Here is a 20774-nt window from a genome sequence, read left to right as displayed (position 1 = left end):
GAAATAATTCCACGATGTCAATAGTGGCCATAAACAGGTCAGGATGGAAAAGTTTCTGCTCAAAACCTTTTAGGAAATCCCAAGAATCTTTACATACATGTTGTAATGTAGAGGAAAATTTCTTGGTGATATGGTCAATAAACTTTCCTAATGGTTCAGTCATACTGCCTTCTCCTGAAACAATCGGTCTGAATTTCAAGGGGTCTAGGCCTTTTTGTACATTTTTTAGTGTTTTTTATTGATGAGCAACTTTTACGAAATGATCAAATATCTACATTCAATATGATTTTTTATGCTAGGACACTTTAACAATGTATACATTTTTAATGAATGGTTGAGCAAATTAATTAGTGATCATGTGACCAGAATGAAAGGTATTTATTCAGTTTCAGTGTAATGCTTGTCATCTTGATAAAGCCAGGTATCTATCTGGCGAAAGCGCTTGATTGATTTGTTGATCGTTGGTTAATAAAGCTGCATTTTATCGCTGGACTGTCTCCTTTCAGCTGTGGATTTACCTTTGTTTTCTGAATATCAAAAATGTGTTGAACAATGCATTGTTTAAGTATGCATTTCATTTTACCAACATGGAATTTCTTGCATTGATTGCAACATGCAAGATACACTAAGTTGCAAGATGACAGTCAGCATGAAGTCTTATCTCGATTTCAATTCCTGTAACTAAATGAATGAAGTAGCTTTTTTTTCCAATAGATTCACATGCTTTACAGATATGCCATTCATATGTACCTATGCTGTTAGATATTGTAGGTTCTTTTGCTCTTGTGTCATAACACAGTTGTCTATTTAATGGTAAACTGTTTTTCTAAACAAAAACTCTGTGTCTCACCTACAATCTCCTTTATTTTGTAATCAGAAGTTAAAATCTGCCAATATCTTCTCATGATTTCACATACAGCACTAATGCACTAGAATAGGGGACTATTACTCAATCGTTCTATTACATACCTCCATCTTCCTTACTTTATTCTGCTGACCTCACTAGAGTAATATGGTGCACCTCTGTTTGATCTTGTCTAATGGTTTCATCAACACATTCACTAAAATTAATGAAAATAAAAATGTCATTAATGCTTTATTTAAGCATACCCTGTGCTGCCCTAGTTACACTAGGATTCTTTTTAGAATAGTGAACATTATTAAAGTTGAGAAGATTTAATTAAGGTGGCAACTTAGATTGAATGCCACAACCCCCCTTGTTCTTAATTAACATCTTTCCTTGATTCCTGTTTTGAAGGAAAGAGCTATAGTTTTATAAGTTGAGAGAGAAGTTACATGATTTTTTAATTTTTTTATTTTTATTTTCACTCTTATTGTCACTGTATATATGTATGTAGAAGGATACCACTTTAACATATAATAAATTATCTAGTAACAACATTTAATGTGGTTACCTAATTAATCTAATTTAACTGAGGAACAAGTTGTGAATTTTGTTTTGAAGTCCTGTTAATGAGAAGGATGAAAGGATTTGCCATCTTTACGTTTTATGCAGAATAAAGTGTTATTTGGATATCTGCAATGTTATAAGAGCTTTGAGTGGATCAGTGAGTGGAATTTTTTGTTTTATCAGGCGGTGTTAATTTTACTTACATGCTGTGTTTTTTTCTAGTTGTTGTTCCAGCGTGATAATGATCCTGGAGGAAGTGCAGTGGCAGAAGTTATTGTTTTTCACCACTATTTTTTCATTGTATTGGAATGATGGAGACATCTATTACAGTTAATGCTCTCCCCAAAGACATTAATGGTGTATTAGCTGGAAGTAACTATTCATTTAATGGAAAAGGTAATTTAACGCACTTGATTAAACTGCTGTCTGCACAGTACAGTCAGATTCAGAGTTCACTGAACAAACAATTCCCAGCAATCCTTGCAATGGACTCAGTGTCCTTTTCCTTTGGCTTCTGGGTCGGCGAACTATAGGGGAAGCCAAGGAGCTCCTTCCCTATGTTTGAATGCCTATTCTATGTGGGCAGCAGATGGATCAGAGACTAGAAGGGAACAGATGTGTCACTCGGTTTGAACATTGGCTTAATAAGGAACTAGTTTTCAATACGGAACACCGACCTGTTATAATTGAGGACCTACAAGCTAAACTGCAAGAATTTGAGAACAAAGTCAGTAAGGTACGTAAATCTACAGTGCGACAAAACTTACCTTATTGAGTGTATCAGGGTCCACAGATTACCTAAAGGCCTCAGAATGCATAAATTCCCGAATAGGATGCGTGTGGGAAGGAGTGAATTGGATGAAGTTTTGGTGATCTTTGACAGACATGGTATTGAACTGTTGCAATCTTTTTGTTAAATTAAAGAACAATAAGATAGAGGGATTGTTGGGGGAAATCAAATCAACTAAACAGTGACAGTTTGAATAATATATATTTTAATAATTTTGAAAACAAATACTATAGTATTTGATAAAATAGAACAGCAGTTGATATATAATTTAGATTGTAAACAGAAAAAACTTATGAGAGATGAACAGAATTACAGACAGAAGTTAGCGTACCCCCTTCCCAAAAGTTATTATGATATACACAAGAATGGGGATAATACCATTGTTATGGGAAGAGAGGCTTCCATGGGGGATCCTGGTCAGGACACTTGTGGTGTTAACTACTCTTCACAATATAATGGTGGAGGGGACAAGGTGTTCGAGCAGGAATATCTATCTTTATGTAGATCTAAATGGATCTTTAACAGGAACAGACAATTGAAATTTTTAGTACATCCACAGACCCCAAAGGGGCAAATCAACAGGTGTCAGAATAAATTTTGGAGGAAAAATAGCCGGAACAAGTTTTAAATTATGGTGTTGAAATTGATAAAATTATTTCAGTTTTGGAGGTAAAATGCTCAGTCTAAGAGGGTTTAATATTTTTAATTATACAGAATTAGAAATTAATGAAACTTATTTTTCTTTGTTTAAGAAAGGTTTTACATTTTTTTTCCTGCCAGAAACATTGATGTTTTTAATGTTCTTATAGAGTTAAAACTATACTCTAGGAAATGGAATTTTCAGCTATTTAAGGACCAACTAACTGATTTGGGTGGATCTAGGAACACATTCAGGTGAAAGAGCCTTTTTAACCCCCCCCCCCATTGCATCTGACATTAGCTAGCTTTGAGAAAATATGCACGCAAGAAATATATAAAGCTTATCATTATAGCAATGAAGGTTTTTATAATCAGACGAAAGAGCAAGCTGTACTTTTGAGAAGTTTAAGGGATAATGACTAACAGAATTATGAAGGTGGATAAAGGGAGAGGTCTTGTTATTGTTGATAAAAATGATTATGTTAGTGATAGGGCAAGTTCATTACATGACACAGATGAATATGAAGTCATGTCTAGAAATGGAATCAATATTGCAGATCGAAAGCTTCAACTGTTTTTGGAAGATAGTTTATTACAAGGTACTATTAATGAGGAATGTTTTGATTTTTTGAAGAATGATCATCCTTTTATTCCAACAGTTTTTGGCATTCCAAAAGTGCATACAATATCACCCACCCCCTATACCAGCTAATAGTTGCAGCACGAAATAGTTCTACCTATTGTTTAAGGGTATTTGTGGATAGACTTTTAAAAGATGCACTTCGTCCCATAGGTCACTTACTATTTAAATCATGGGATTTGTTGTCTAGAAACAAGAATTTTATGGGGATACTTGTGTTTTTTTCCACTATTGATGTAATGAAACTGTTTAGTTCTATAGCCCATCGGGAGGGATTGGAACTTTTTTTTATGAAGCTCTTGTGGAATTTACCTCCTTGAATAAAGTTAATTAATTTTACTATGGAAGTTATGGCCTTTTGAATAATTTTATCATTTTTGACAATGAATTTTTTTAGACAAATAAAAGGTGTTGCGATGGATTCTAGTTGTGCCCCTATAATATGCAAATTTGGTGATGGTGTCATGGGAAAAAGATGTGTCTTTAATTTTGGTTTTCATATATATTGGTCCTGTTACTTACATTATCTTGATGACATTTGTATTATGTGGAAATGTAAAAAAATTGTAGAAGAGTTTGTGGATTACATCAATAATGTTTGTGTTTTTTTAAATTTACACATTTTTCCTTATGAAGAAATTGATTATTTGGGTGCAACACTGACAAGGGATAAGAACAAAGGGTGTTTTACATGTAAGGTTTACAGGAAGCCCACATATTCCAATAGTTATTTAGATTTTAGTGGTAATCACCCCCTTTATGTGAAAAGGAATACAGTGAGGGTGTAAGGATGTGTTCTGACCGGTTAGATTTTAAAAGAGAACTAGGGAAGTTTAAACAGTTGATTTTAGCAAGAGGTTATCCTGAGGAATGGGTTTTCAATATAGGGATGGAGATTTTTGAGGGTTGGGGTACTAAATATACCCCAATTTTAGGTAGTTCCTCAGAAACTGGGAGCCAGACCTCAAATAAAAGGGGAGATCATTTTTCTAATTCTATGGTGAATTTTTATGGACCATTTGGGAAGATTGTTAGAAATACTGTAAGAATTGGATTATATTGGATAGTAATAGTGAGGTGAACAAGGTGGTGGGGGAAAACATCCTCTGTTTATAGAATGGGACACAATATGAAATACATCCTAATAATTTTCCCAAGGGCACAGGTGAGAGCACAACAAGATGTGGGGTGTTTAACTGTCAGTATATTATGACAGATGAGAGTATTTTAATAGGAGAACCATTGCAGCAAGTAAATTTAGTAGGAGGTAATTGTGCAACTAAGGGTATAGTATATGTATCTGTATGCCTGGGTTGTAACACATTTTATTTTGGGAAAATGGAGAGACCTTTACATAAACTGATTTATGAGCATAAATATGCTATTAAAAATAAAAACTTTAGTAATGCTTTATTTAAGCATTCCCTGAACTGTCCTAGTTACATTAGGTTTCTTTCCGGAATAGTGGAGGTTATTAAAAAAGATTACAGGGGTGGGCACTGGGAGAATATCATTGGGAAAAGTGAATTAAGGTGGTAACTTAGACTGAATGCCACAAAACCCCTGGTCTTAATGAACATCGTTCCTTGATTCCTGCTTTTAAAGAAAGAGCATTACTTTTATAATTTGAAAGGGGAGTTACTTGATTTTTGTTAATTTTTATTTTCACTCATTGTCACTGTATATATGTATGTAGAAGGTTACCACTTTAAATTATGTTACTGGATTATTTTATTATGTTAATTTGGTTAACTGATTAACCTATTTTAACCGAGGAAAAAGTTGTGAATTTGGTTTTGAAGAAGTCCTGTTAATGAGAAGGATGAAAGCACTTGGTGTCTTTATGTTTTATGTGGAATAAAGTGTTGTTTGGATATCTGCGATGTTATTAGATATTTGAGTGGATCACTGAGTAGATTTTTTTTTTTTTAGCATTCATTAAATTCTACTTGTCTGTAGCCTCTGTTCACAAAATCTTATTGCATCTGCTTCACTCGTTACAAAATCTTCCTCTCTTGTATTAAGCTAGATGTTCATAAAAGTTGAACCTTTAAAATGTTTTTGTATATATGCAAAGGATGCATTCTTGTCCTATGGAAAAGTGCATTTCTATAGCAATTTTTCCTGTATAACTGTGCATGCATTTTGTCTTAGGCATCTAGGCAAATACTTACATCCACTTTATACTGAGAATACGTCACTGTAAAACTAAAATAACTAGTAGTTTTATTTAAATAAGAAATAAATTCTTCCAATTCTAATAACGAACCTTCCAAAGGAAGAAAATATTCTCAAGCCTTTTGTAATATTTTAAGTTGTCAGCGAACCAGTGTTGACCTATTTCATATTCGTTCACCATTTCAGCCATAACATTATTTGTGTATATATTGACACAGCTCACATCCATAGCTACACTTAGTGTTTGCAGATAAAAATTCTCATCCAACGTAAAGGCATTATTTTCAAGAATCATTTCCAACAGAATACATGTAAGAGTACTCAAGTTATCATCATATTCACTATTTCTTATTAGAAATTGTCTCACTAATTCAATCCCTTCTGCATTTGGGATTACTGTGAATAAAATACAGATATCTAGCATTACCATACAACAGCCTCTTACATGAACCAAACTCTCAATCCCATTAAAAAAGGAATGTTGTGTAGCATTTATATAGTCAAGCAACATTTATGTCAACAAATCATAGACTGTAATGTTCTTCATACTGACCAGCTGCACTCTTCACCATACTGATACCTGGAAAACAAGTATTTGGTTTGACAACGAGGAAGAATGGTGGAAGATTATTTGCTGTGAAGACTGTTCACAGCAAAATTATAGAAAATGCATATGATCAGATTTGTGCAGCAAGTACCTTTTGACAGTGTGCAAAGTTCATTACATGGTTATGCATAGCCACTGTCCACAAAGATTGTTATGCATAGCCACCGTCCACAAAGATTGTTATACAGACACCCCTTTCACCCCAGCAATGTATATTAATATCTTCTGGGTTGCTTGCACCCCAGAGATAAGAGATATTTACCCTTGCAGTGACAAGGTTCATGTAAATGGATTTTCATTAAACCATCTGAAAATTACAGATCAGCCAGGTGTCCAACCGTATATGTGCAGCCACTACTTTCTTGAAAAACAATGAATGAATGAAACTCTAGATAAGCAGAGATTCTGTGAAAATCACATCTATGTTCTGTATATGCCACATCTGTCCACTGCACTAACAAGGATTTAAATATGAGAAAAATATAGTCTATGAATCCAGATTTGTACACCTCAATGTGCTTGGGAGTAATATTTGTTTCTGGCTGCCATATGACTGCAGCATTCTGTTATTAAAAACTAAGAAAGATGTTTGGGGGATAAAATTTTAGATTATGTGCACAGACCTCACATACAGATCTAGACCAGACCAGAAGATTATATACCAATGAAAGAAAGGATAAATGTTTTTACAATAAAACACAGCAGTACATGCAATAGGGAAATCTATGGTGTCCCCTCTACTTAGATTGTGTAGATATTTTAAATTTCAGGTTGAGAAGAGGTACTAGTCCAATTTTTCTAGATCTTCATCTTTTTGTGAAAAGCACAGTAGTACAGCTCTTAGCATTGCTTCCTCATAAGACTTGATATGCCAGTTCAGGTTTTGTATGGGTGCCTTCTGTGATGCGCCTACATAGATTTTTTTTTTTTTTTTTTTTTTTTACTGAAGGTATACGTTCTCCTCTAGTATTCCAAAGATGGGCTATAGTATATTGATAATTCTCAAAACTGTTGATAGGTGCATATCCATGGTATGGCACTGTGTGCATGGAGGGAGGGCATGTTCATGTGTATTATAGCTTGTGACTTGCCTGCATCCCATACAGGATTCATTTCTCTGTCTAATGCCTACTAAGTGCTGAACAGATTCCAGCTCCCTTGTAGCCAAGAACTTGATTAAATGGGCAATCAGAAAATGAACAATGCATACTTTTAGAAGGAAATAGCTTTTCATTAAAACATTTATTTCTCCCCACATCTGCATTTTTTGTTAATTTTAAGCTGATAACAAGAATGGTCACTATATACAGAGCAAATGAATGTAGCAGTACCAAAGATGTTGTGCTAAACAAGGTACATTCATGAATAAAAACAAACAATTACATCCTGCATGTGTTTCATCACAGCACAATTCCAGAATCTGAATGTGAAGCCCAATTAGTACTTCATGTAAAGTTTTATATAGTCACAGCATGACTAAATGTGTAATACTGCTCTCTCATTAATTATCATTCCTCGAAGGCAGAAATGTTTTATTAGTCAAAGTTTTGCAGAAATAATAGGTTCAGTATGTGCCCTTTGATCAAGAGGATTCAACAGGACTCTCATTACAGTTATGAGGACCAAGTTCTTTTCAGGCAAACACCCAATAAACCTCACACTTATTAGAGTAATGCCACTCCAGCAGCAAATTAGGAGTCAGGCAAAGGTGGACTTAAATCACAGCTGTGATTGGGCAGCAGCTACATTATCACCTCGTGCACCTGTTCCGCAATCATTGGCATCATCTCATCTGCAGCTTCGCATGACATGAAATGAACATGGTGAAAACTGCTTTGTTACAATTGCAGCATCTGTGATGATTTCATCTTGTATCCCCAGCTTGAATTCTGTAAGAAATCCACTGAAGTAACAATCCTTTGTTTGCATCAAGTACTGGCTGCATCATAAACTAAAAAGATGCAGAAACATGTCATGGAGTAGAAGACAAGGACATATTTCCCATTTTAACATGTGTCATCTAACATTCCCTCAATTTGTCCTTAGCCTTATGATAAATATTCAATGATATTTGTTTGAAAGGTAATGAAATGAGAGGCAGTCTATTACTATTGGAATAAGACCTCATAAAAACTTCTGCATCTTAAAAACATAAGATGCATTTATGTTCCCATTGCCTCACAAAAAATATATATTGATGAAGTAAAGCAGGAGTATAGAGAATATCTGAATGCAAAATACAATGACTTTATCTCCAAATATATAAAGAAGCTAAAATGCATGAACAGCATAAATTTAAAAAAGTAGGGCTTTGAGGCATTTTACGAGGAAAGGCACAGTGAATATATTTTTTTTATTTTAACATCCACAATTAAACTATTAAACACTTTCGTTTCCTAGCACTTCTCTCACATCCAATCAGCAGCTCTTCAGCACAGCATGTCTCACCCCCCTGGCAGCCATACCTTCACCACATTCTACTTACAATACTGATATAGCTCCAAAACATATTGTACACACCATAATACATATATTTTATGCACAAATCCTAACATGCTGAAACATCTTAGAATTACATTGGGATAGACTCTCAGTACTGTTACTTCTATCGAAAATAACACTCCTATTTACCATTATACCCCCTTCAACAGGCACTCTTCATATGAGCATGACTCCCATTAAGATAAGTTTCCTTCATCTCCACCAGTATTTACCTAAACATGTTTTGAATTTCTAGTTTTTCATTCTACCTATGTTCCTGAGTCAAGATAATTTCCTGTATTCTTCTATTGCTAGTCCATTCTCTATTCAAGCAAAGAGAAAAGAGTTAACTAGAAAGCAGGACCTCCGTATATCAATATGTGGTTTTCCTTTGTAAATTACCTTTGCTCAGTATTTACTTGGCTTCACCTATGTTAGTACTGTTCAACACACTTCCCTCCAATCATCTGATTTTCAAACATCTATTACTGCTATTCCTCTACTTCATTGTAGACCCTATCTTTGTCTACTGTTTTTTTTCTCCCACTGCTCTAGCTGACTGAAACCCTTATACTTTCTTAATTTCAACCTAACTCATTCTCCATACCACTACCTCAGTTCCTCTACCTCACCTTTCTTCTACCATTTAGCTATTTCTCTTTTTTTAACCCCCCCCCCCACCACCACCACCACCAACTACAGGTCAACTCCCTGCATGCTCTCCCATCCACACTCCTCAATTTCTATAGAAACAGGCAAACAATTTTATAAGTTTAACAAAGTTTTTCCCACACTCCTGCCATCCTTTATCAACACATTTTTGTCACTTCCACTCACCCATGTATGTAAAAATATGATGCTAGTTGCCCACATTTCCAAAACCTATCATCTTACCACCAGCCCTCGTCTGCCTCTGTACCACTTTTACACCAATTGCAGATGTATTTTCTGCAAATTCCAAAGACCATATGTGCAAGCCTTTCAAAGACCATACGTGCAAGCCTTTCAAAGACCATACGTGCAAGCCTGTCAAAGACCATACGTGCAAGCCTTTCAAAGACCATACATGCAAACCTTCAAAGACCATACGTACAAACTTTCAAAGGTATAACCCAGATTCCCTACCAAAATGTTGTCCTTTAACCAAACCTTATTCTCCCTTCCCTAACATTCCCTCAGTTTGTCCATAACCTTCCAAATCCTATTTTCCCTAGCATGCAACCATAAAATAAAACCAGTTTGATAAACATTATATTCTTGACTCAGGATTTAGGCAACACATATGTTTTAAAAAAAAAAAGATTTAGGCAACACATAGTACTTTTTCCCAACTTTACGGGTGGCTTGATAATTATTTGGAATTAAATGAACATGAATTCCTTCCAATTCTGGAATATTTGGATGGGAATTAACATGGACATGTTTAGAACTCAAAGTTCATCTTTTTCTATAGTATATTTGAAAGTTGTCTTACAATTAACATCGGGGTTAAAAATTACATCACTGTGCATAATAAATATACTTGCACTAAATCACGAACACCTGCGATTAATGAACATCCCCATTTTTTTAATGATGTCATTTCCGAGAATATAATAGTGCTAAAAGGCCATGCAGTATCAGATTGGCATGTATTGATCAAACACCAGTAGTTACAACATCATTTTCAGAAAGGGTTACTCTACAGAGGATGCGAATGATGCGTTATTAAAGCCAGAAGCTAAGGACTGTAACTTGATTTTATATTAAGAAATGGAGAAGGAATATTAGGGGTGTTGAACTTCCATTTTGTGCTGGTGATACTAGAGATGCACAACCAATTTACTATGCATTTAAGTACTATGAAAAGACAATGGTGGGTATTGTTTATAGATGATGAATTAGTTAGAATATGGTGTTGAGGGATGAAGCCCTAATTAGGTCCAGGCAACCGAGGTTCGATTAACAGTTTGGTAATCTGAGGAACTGACAGGGGGGATGAGAACACCTATTCCAGTTGGCAAGGCATTCTTCAAGGCATTCCTTGTGGGGCAGCAAGGCCCGCAGAAGGTGTAGCCTTCAGACAAAATAGCTGACCACAGGGGGAATGGGGATAGGGCATTATAACCCCCCACAACAACTAGATGTGATACACCATAGTGATCTTTGCCAGACTCAACTCTGATGGAGTAAGTCTGGTGGGATTTGAAGCGGTAGACTGACTTGACCTATGCAGCTGAAGGCATTAGGGCAAACTGATTGGCTTCATGGGAGGAGTTACGTAAAATATTACCTGATGTTACACCATTTCCTATTTAGCTGTCACTTGCCTCAAGGATAGGTTAATTAGAAGTGATTTTGTTTTTATTGGAAATTAACAAGATCTTATTTTTATGAGCTTTGTTCATTTTGTAGCCATGTAATCTCTATGTGAAGCTGCACAGTTAATACTGTGAACTTTCTTGCAAGGAAAGTGAATGCTGTGACCTTTAATATGGACTATATATTTAACTGTATATCATATTTTGCCATTTATTGTATAATTTCTCTAAGTTATTTTACACTGAAAACATATTGGAATGGTTCATACTATAATACAGGAATGCATTACAAACTGCACATGAAATGACCTACACAATGATATAACACATTTTAATTTGCTCAGAAGGAAGATTTATCTTTACTATAAATGTTAGCTGATGCTAAATGTTTTCTCTTTTCTAGTATTAGAATTACAAAGGAATACTGGCATTCTTAACTGAAGTTAGAGCTAAATATATTCCAGTGTTCAGTACACACACTTGTAGGGCTTAATAATGAATTACTGTGATATCTTTATTTAGAGAGCTGATTAGTAGATTATAATTTGGCTAAATTTCTATCTAAATATGTGGTTTGGCGTTCATTGTCATCCTACAAGTTTTAGGCACTTTTTTTATATTCTCAATAAGGTAGAAGTAGTTATAAATTTGCTTTCTTCTGATTAAAATACTCTGAAATTATACTATAACTGTAATTATACAATGACTCCCCATTAATATTCAAAAATGTGCATGCTGATTGGCCAGCCCAATCAGCGTGCCCATTGTAAACCCCACAATATACCAACAGAAAAGGGTCCGGTCACCTGGAGTTCCTTACGTTGGCATATTGTTTAGATTTTATTTTTATTTCTTAAAAATAAAAATAAAATCTTTATCCCTGACTCCGCGATACCAGAGAGGCAGCTTGGACAAAATACAAGGGATATCAGGTAGGTTATTTAAAATGAAACACGTGTACCTGATATCCCTTGTATTTCTTCCATGCTGTCTCTCTCCTACCCCTAAACTGCTCTAAAGTTTTTTTTTTTTTAATTAAAAAAAAAAAGAAAGAAAACAAAAACGGAGCAACAGAGACTTTCTTTTCTCTGTTGCTTTCTTTTCAAAGCATTGATGTACTGGGTATGCATGGGAACACAAGTCCCATACACATGCGCAGTACATCAACACAAGGAAGCAGTATACCACTAGCTGCAGAAGAATACTAATGCACCGTTATACAAAGACATTATTTAAGTAAAGTAAGTTTTTTTTTCTTAAATAATGTCATTGTATAATAGCAATAACTGACTCCGTGGTTGTGGTATATTGAAATTTACTCACGGTTGGCTTTATTTAATCATGAGGTCGAAGCCCACATGATTAAACCACACAAACCTTGGGTAAATCCTCAATATACCACACCACGTCATCGGTTATTGCTTAAATAAACCTAATCCATACTAAAGTTAAATTAGTGTCCAAGTGTGACATGAAATATAAATATATGTAATCCGATCATTATAACAATTACTACAAAATGAAAATCAAAGGCTAAACCAACTGTACTGAAAAGTAGTGCCTAAACAACTGGAAGTGGGATCTTTGGAAAAGGGTAGGAGCCAATTACACAGAAAAAAATGGAACTGAGAACAATACATGCAGAGGAGAAATGATACTTAATAGAAGGCAGGATTTGAATGAGCTATGAAATGTCTGACTGACAATGACTGGATAGATTATAAGTGATATATAATGTTTGCAACTAAAATTATGTCAGTATGGTTTGTTTTCATTTATAAAAATGTATAATTATTAAATTATCACTTAGACATAGGCAAAGATTTTTCTTGCTTGAAAAAGATAATATTTACAGAGATTTGTTATGAATAAAAAGTATAACACTATCAGAAACAAAATGGGACTATAGAAAAGTCAATTAGACCAATACTGCAACATTCAGTATATGTATTATCAGATGGTGCTTACTTACCTTCTATCAATGGCATTGCAGATAATAACTTTTAAACCTTTGCCGAACAGAATCCTAGGGGTACACTGTAGCCTCCACCACCAGTCCAGATAATTCCCTGTGGCAACATAAAAGGAAAACAAGAAAAGGCAGAAATGTAGAGTGATGTTCAATGCATACAAGAGAAAGAAATACATCACCATGTAAAATTTTGAGCAATACTTTTAAAGCAGTAACTTTAACAAGTTTACTATCATAAGGTTGAAGCCCATGATCCTGAAATGCATAATCCTGGTAGCATAGTATAGGAGACCAAAATGCTGAATACCACCGTCTCTAAAAAATCTTGAATATTGAATATCCCCTATTTTTTTTGGTGGGGGGAGGCAAGTCCAGATGTTTGACATTGTGGTCTTCAACATTATGTTACTGAGATTATGCATTTCAGGATTGTGGGTTTCAACTTTGAAATAGTAAACCTTTTTTATAAGATAACTATACATTTCTGAAAGTAAAAAAAAAAATGCTATTTTTTCATCTGTGTTAAGTTCTATTCTACTCATGGTTAGGGAGAAAGATTATCACTCATGGCTGCATGATAACTGAGCAAATATTGTATTATTCATTATTATTATCTGGGTACCTCTTTTGTGACATGGAGTAGTTGACAGTGCATGAATATATGTATAATAAGGGATGCTCCACAAGCTAATTTGGTGGAGTGATGCCCAGAAAAACTAGCCCTTAGAACAAAACACCACAATAAAATACAGCACACCTACATAAAACAGCTAAAGCAACTCCTGTACCATTTGTCACTAGTATCATGAGCAGCAAATATTACTTATTGGGCAGCTACTTATAATATGAAAAAATATATATTTTTAGAGCTCTCAAGATAACTGCTTAACCCTTGGTGACCAATGCCTCAGTTGCTTAGGCTCTCTAAAAAATAAACTACTACTACAGACCTCCCTTTATAGTCTCTTTAATCTTGTATATCCATGCACTCCCATGACAAAAGTATAACCCAAATCCTACCACTACAGCATGTCTTTTGCAGTATTAGCTAATCCTATCAGTGACCAGTGCCCTGTAGTATCCATTTTTTTTCATTCAAAATAACAAAGATCCCACCAATAGCTTCCCCTGGGTATTTCTCTTCCATGTCCAAGAAATACACCATAATCAATTAAGCCTTAGAGAATGGGACACACCGTTACAAGTCTGACCTGCCAGATGTTTTAATCTTTTTTTTTACAGTCATACTATTTACAGTCCAGAACTACATTTATTCCCTTATCCCTCTAAGTTGAGAACTGCTGGGTGAAGGCCTAGTGCGTCTAGTATTCTAAAAGTGCCTTAGTTCTGGTTTAAGCACTTAGGCTTCAGGCCAGTTATTTTACATTAAGAAGGTCTGTGGTCTAAACTCTTGTGGGTAGAGAGGGTAGCTTTTGCCCTTCTGAGCTGGGAATTGATGGTTGATGGCTTACTGAGCCTGCTTATTTGAACTGCTTTTTCTGAAATTGGTGCACTTTGTTTGCTGTAACAAACTAGATTCCGACCTGCTGAATCTAGTTCTGCTTGTATAAGTCTAGCACTAAACCAGGCCATCTTTTGTTGGAGAGGGTTTCCCTGCACCCTAGTGGCAGGAGTGTGCAATTAGAACTCATCTGATTAAAGGTTGCTAGAACAGGGCTCAGTTTTGACCTTTTTTATTGTTTAATTTGTTTAGATCAGTTTGTGCTTGTTTGCTACATACCACCACATTTGTGCATCATGCACTGCTGCACAGCGGTGGGCACCATTGGTATTTATAGATGCAAACACTTTTGCTTGCAGATTTTCCCTTAGTACTCTGCTGGTACTCCATCAGTGAGCTCTCATGATTGTCCCTCACTGACAGGTGATACTTTGAGTGACGCTCCTGAGGTACTTGAACAGATCCTACCAACTAGCCTTCATATTTTTTGTCCGCGTCTCCTGTCCTCTACTTTACTTGTCCCTTCCTGTCCTCTCCCTATTTTTTGAGCAGATCAACTTACATAGCAATATGGATTGACAAATTCCCACACTTTCTCCAACATGCCTGGTCAATTTGGGCATACTGAGGAAATGTAGCAATTGCCTCATGGACACCGACAACCCACTTCTTCTAGTCCACACAAACTCATCATGTGAGAGATGCATCAATATCAAGAACCTAGAATCCAGGCTCTCTCACTCACTAGCCAGGTCATCTGATACTAAGCAGGTTGTCGGCATGCACACCTCACCTCCTGCACATACCAAACCATAAACCTACATATGCAGAGTTCCATACAAGAAGCTTACCTAAACATCTGAGACCTCCCAAGCACAAACACACCACATAATATATCCTCTGAAGAATGTAGTACACAATATATCACACATCAGTGTCACACCAGTCATGCCCCTAAGGAATAACACAAAGACAAACACCTTAGTCATAGGCAACTCAGTTGTGAGACACACAGATGTCCCTCTCACCACGTTGGATAAGGAAAAGGTCATATTCAGCTGTCTGCCAGTTGCCTGGATCCACCAAATCACACATGCACTCATGTCACTCAACAGGTACTGTTATGACTCCATCATAGTCCACGTTGGTGTGAATGACATGAGACGTACCTCATTGGATTATATTAAGTGAGACATGACCGTGCTCTTGGATTTTGTGTCTCAGGCAGGTATGTCCCTATCTTTAAGCAGTATTTTACCTTTGTCTAGGATACCTCAATACAAACAAAAAATTGTCTTCAATAATTGGCTTAGCCTCTGGTGTCATTCAAAGGGGATCCAGTATCTGTCAGCCTGGGATGACATGGTTGACTGACCTTGATGCTTTGCCAGAAATGGTCTTCATCTGTCACTCCTGTGCTTTCAGTTATTGGCTAAGGCTCTTTCCAACCCCACAGTGCCTTTTTAGACAATGAACCAAGAACAAAATTGTTGACTTAAAAACAACCTCAAGGTTATGCTGCTAAACATTATGAGTCTAAACCAGAAATGGTAACTCCCTGGAAGCAGTCCTCACCCTGGAAGATGTTGACATTTGTGCAGTCAATGAGACCTGGTTTAAGGCAGCAGAGAGCACCTCAGCTATACCAGGTTACATCTCCTTTCACACATTCAGACCACAAACTGAAGGTATAAGAATTAAGGAGATGGTATATCAATATTCATTAAAAATAAATACACCTCTAGATTGGTTAAACAGCATGACCCCCTTGATTTACTTCAGTTGCAATGGACTGTAGGTAAGACCAGTCTTCAGGTCATTGCCAGCTATAGGACCCCTTCCATGAATCAGGACATCCACACAGCCTACTTGGATCTACTTGAGTCAATCAAAATACAACCAAACACCCAGGTTTTGGGTGACATTGAAGTACCCATTGATAGACTGGGTGAATTATACATTTTCTAACTCACTTGCCCAAAGGTTCCTGAATTTTGTTATCTCCAATGCCCTGGACCAGCTGGTTGACACACCGACAAGGGCCTCAAACATTCTAGACCTGGTGCTCAACAACATGGGTGAACCGCTGCACCATCCCCAGTGTGTGGCCATCCCTGGTAACATCCGACCACAAATTAGTCTCGGTAAAACTAAGTATAACACAAGAACCCCCCCCCCCCCCAGCAGCAACTAGACTAAAAAACTTCTCCAAGGAAAATTACAGTCTCTTACATTACAGCATAAATATCTTCATAGCCCCTCCCCACACTGATGGAACAAACACCTATGCTGAGTTATACAACAATGCTTCATACGAGCAAATGTACAACTGTATTAACTCTGCTGTATCTGATAGAACCAAAGTAAGATTTTCAAGGAAAAACAAACCTGCCTGGTGAGCTGCCATCAATGGGGTATACAATAGGAGAAAGAAATTGTTGTCTAAGAGTAGGAAGGAATGGTCGCAAAACTGGAAACAATCCCTCCTCATCTTAAACAAGCAAATAAGACTCCTAGTAAAGCCCTCCAAAGTTAACTATGAACCCAAATTAGCTTCCCTTACTAAGGATAACTACAAGGAATTATTTAGTTATATCTGTAACCTCAAAGGTACAGCCCAGATTTGTGCTAAACTCAGTTAATGGTTCTACATATAATGAACCTGTGGATATAGCAAACCTGTTGGCTGACAGGTTAATTAAAAACTTCACTCCCCTGTCCCCACCACATATACCCCAAAGCATCCTTAACACCTGACCCCACCTAGTATCTCTGAGAAGCAGGTCTTAAATGCCCTCAACAAGGCCAAAAACACAGCCTCTATGGGACCAGACAACACCCCAGGCTGTATTCTACATGGGTTAAAACAGGAATTAGCATCTCCATTGACCATGCTTTTCAATCACAGCCTAAGCACTTACTTCACCCCAGCAGAAAAAAAAACAGCTACAGTCACCCCTTTGAACAAGAGGGGTGCATCCACGGACCTCAGGAACTATAGACCCATTAGACTGACCAGCCTCATCTGCAAGGCCATGCAGTAAATCATCATGAGCCTTATTAACAAAGATATAAGAAATCTTCAAATGCTTATCCCTACCCAGTCTGGATTTGTCAAGGGGAGATCATGCATGTTAAATCCCATGTGCCTTCATTTTATTTTCCATTCTTCTACCCCTTGTTGATGTTCTTGCTCAATCTGCCTGTAATACCACATTGTCTGCATAAAGCAACTTTTTTGATCTGTCCCCTTTGACCTGTTTGCTAATGTAGTCCATCACCAGCATGATGGTACCAGTAGTATGAACAGCAGTGGACTCAGAGCTGGACCTGGTGTACACCCAACTCCCACTGGGAATCCTTCTATGAGGATGAATACTGTTCATACTTGAGAAATTGGATCCTTGTACATAGCCTGCACTAATTCTACCAATGTTTCTGGGACTTCAAGACACCACAGTATTGCCCAGGTCAGCTTTCTTGGGACATTGTTATATGCTTTCTCCAAGTTTAGGAAAGCCCAAGTTGGACTTTCTCCTCATATCTAGCTTCTTCAAGCATCTATCTCACTGCAAACATCAGGTCAATTGTGCAGCATCCTGATCTAAATCCAAACTGCTCATCTCCTATTTTACATTCTACTACTCCGCCTATCTATTTATCAATCACCCTCTCCAGAACTTTCATACAATGTGATAGGAATTTGATGACTCTGTACTGGCCAAACTTGTGGATGTCCCCTTTCTTCTTGTACACTGGCATGAGTATGCTTATTCTCTAGTCATCTGGGATATAACTCTCTCTCCACATTGCTATGAGTACCCTCAGAAGCCATCTTGCCCCTATCTCACCCAGCATCTTTATCATATCTGCTGTGGCCTCATCTGAGCCTGCTGCTTTCTCTGACTTCATTTTCCTTAGTGCTGTTCTTTCTTCTTCTAAGGTGGGCACCTCTTCTTCTCTCATCATTGGCTGTTTTTGAGGCAACACAGCTTCTGTGAACTTTTCTTCACACAGAAGCTGCTGGAAATATTCCTTCCATCTGCCTTTGATGTCTTGTGGACTGGTCAGCAAGTTGTTGCTGGCATCCCTTAAGAAGGGTGTCTGGCAATCTTCTTTATCTTTGCCTTGCAACCTCATATAGTTTCTTTCCAACATTTACTGAGTCACTTTTGTGGTGGTGGTGCTGTGGTAGTGTTGTTGCCTCACAATAAGACGCTGTCTGGTTCGACTCTCAGCTAGAGCGTCTTCTGCGTGGAGACATACGTGAATGGGCATTCCTTCATTGAAGGTTGTGCATCAGGGCTGGCAACTCAGTACGTAAAAATCAACTGCCGATCATTAACGGACTGGAGTTCCGCTGTGGCGACCCCTAACCAGGAAGAGCCGAAAGACACAACAACAACTGAGTCACTTTCCAGAAGCTGGCCGAGTGCCTTCAGTGCCCTATTCTTTGCTATTGCAACTTCTTTCTTAGCTTCTTTGTTAGCCAATCAGTAGTCCTTACTAGCCTGGTCAGTTTTCTGTCTCCCACTTCTTTCTGCACTCTTATCTTTTGATGACATCCTTGACTTCTGCATTCCACCACCGGCTTTCCTTATGTACCTTATTTCCATATCTGGCTCAGCTACATATCTTTTCTGTAGTCCTAACACATGCTGTTTTTAGGCACTGCTATCAACTCCACCAATTTCTTCCTCTTCTTGGGGTGCTAGAGCCCTGAGTAATTCCTTGAACTCGTGTACTTTCTCTCTCGTCAACTTCCAGGTCTTCAGTCTAGTCTCTGTTGACCTTAGAACCTTCTCTGACCACTGCTTGGAGCTGATTGTGGTAACTAGTGGGTTATGCTGTGGGCTAGCTGTTTCGCTGGGGATGACTTTGCAATCATAGATCCTACCTCAGTGCCTTTTCTTTACTAGGAGGAAGTCTACTTGAGTTGCAAGTTGGCTATTCTTGTATGTGATGTTGTGACAGTCTCTCATCTAGAACCATGTATTGACTACTATCAGGCCATTTGCCAGGCAGAGGTCCAGAATACCCTCTCCTTCATTCCTGTTGCCCTACCCATGTGGACCCAGGCAGTCATGTCCTGTTCTGTCTGCCCTAATATGTGTATTCAACTCACCCATTAACACCAATTCATGTTGTCCTGCTTTATCTAGTAGGACCTTCAACTGCTGTCTGAATGCACTCATCTTCATTGTCACAACCCTGCTGTGGGGCATAGGCTGAGATTATGAATACTGCCCTATCATTACACTTGAGTCTGATTGCCATGAGTCTGTCATTAATTCTGATGATATCCCTCACTTACTTCTGAAGCCTCTCTCTCACCACAATTCCTACACCATTTCTGGCCTGTCCCCCTCCTGAGTAGTAGAGTCTGGATCCCAAGCCATGTGGCTTTGCTGGACTGCCCTAACATCTTGTCTCTTGGATACGCAGGATGTCCAGCCTTTTCCATATCATCATGTCATCCACTTCCAAGCTGCATCCTGTCAGTGAATCTACATTAAGCATAACAATTCTCATTTCATGTTTGGCAGTTTGGTTGGTTTTACATTCAGCTTTTGCTCAACAGAGCTATCCCAGGTAACCCAGGCTGGCCAGTAGCTTATTGACTCATGGCCGCTGGACTTTATGGTGGGCACACACTGGCCAATAGGGGCACATATATCCCTCCCACAATTAGCATGGGTCCCTGGCATAGGTCGGAGTAGACCAGGTCCTCAACCCACTTAATCACCGATAACTACCCATTTTGGCAGCATTAGTCAACATAACTGCATCACCTAGAGCCATATTTTACACCATTGTGTGGCTAGCCCTGCCAGGTCGCTCAGTCTGTGATCAGTGCTCTATCTTGACGATACTGCTCACCACAGTAGATGCCCAAAGTGGTTGGTCTGTACAACTCTTCCCCCCATAGGGTACCATGTAGAGTCTGTGTTGATGCCCACAGTTTCATTCTTTGGTGAGCTTGAGATGGAAACACTCAGCATGTTTTTCATTGGTGGAAGGAACACGGAGACACAGGGAGAACATGAAAACTCCAAAAAAGGCATTGGTCAGAGGTCAGACTTGAACCTTGTACCTTGTGCATGGGAGGTGAAGACTAACCATTATGCCAACTGGTCTTTTATTTTGCTCTTTAAAATAATGAAGTCTAATTTCAATATCTTACTCCCTTACTGGAGTCTAGAAAGCCTTGTCTGCTATTACACATGAAATGAGCACTTCTATGTTAAAGGAAAAAAAACAGAAACTGGTCTATATTCAATATAGCTTGGCATT

The sequence above is a fragment of the Protopterus annectens genome, chromosome 13.part0 (genome assembly GCF_019279795.1).
Source record: "Protopterus annectens isolate FY-2018-M chromosome 13.part0, PAN1.0, whole genome shotgun sequence".
Lineage (NCBI taxonomy): Eukaryota > Metazoa > Chordata > Ceratodontiformes > Protopteridae > Protopterus > Protopterus annectens.
Note: the sequence above shows the minus strand (reverse complement) of the source record.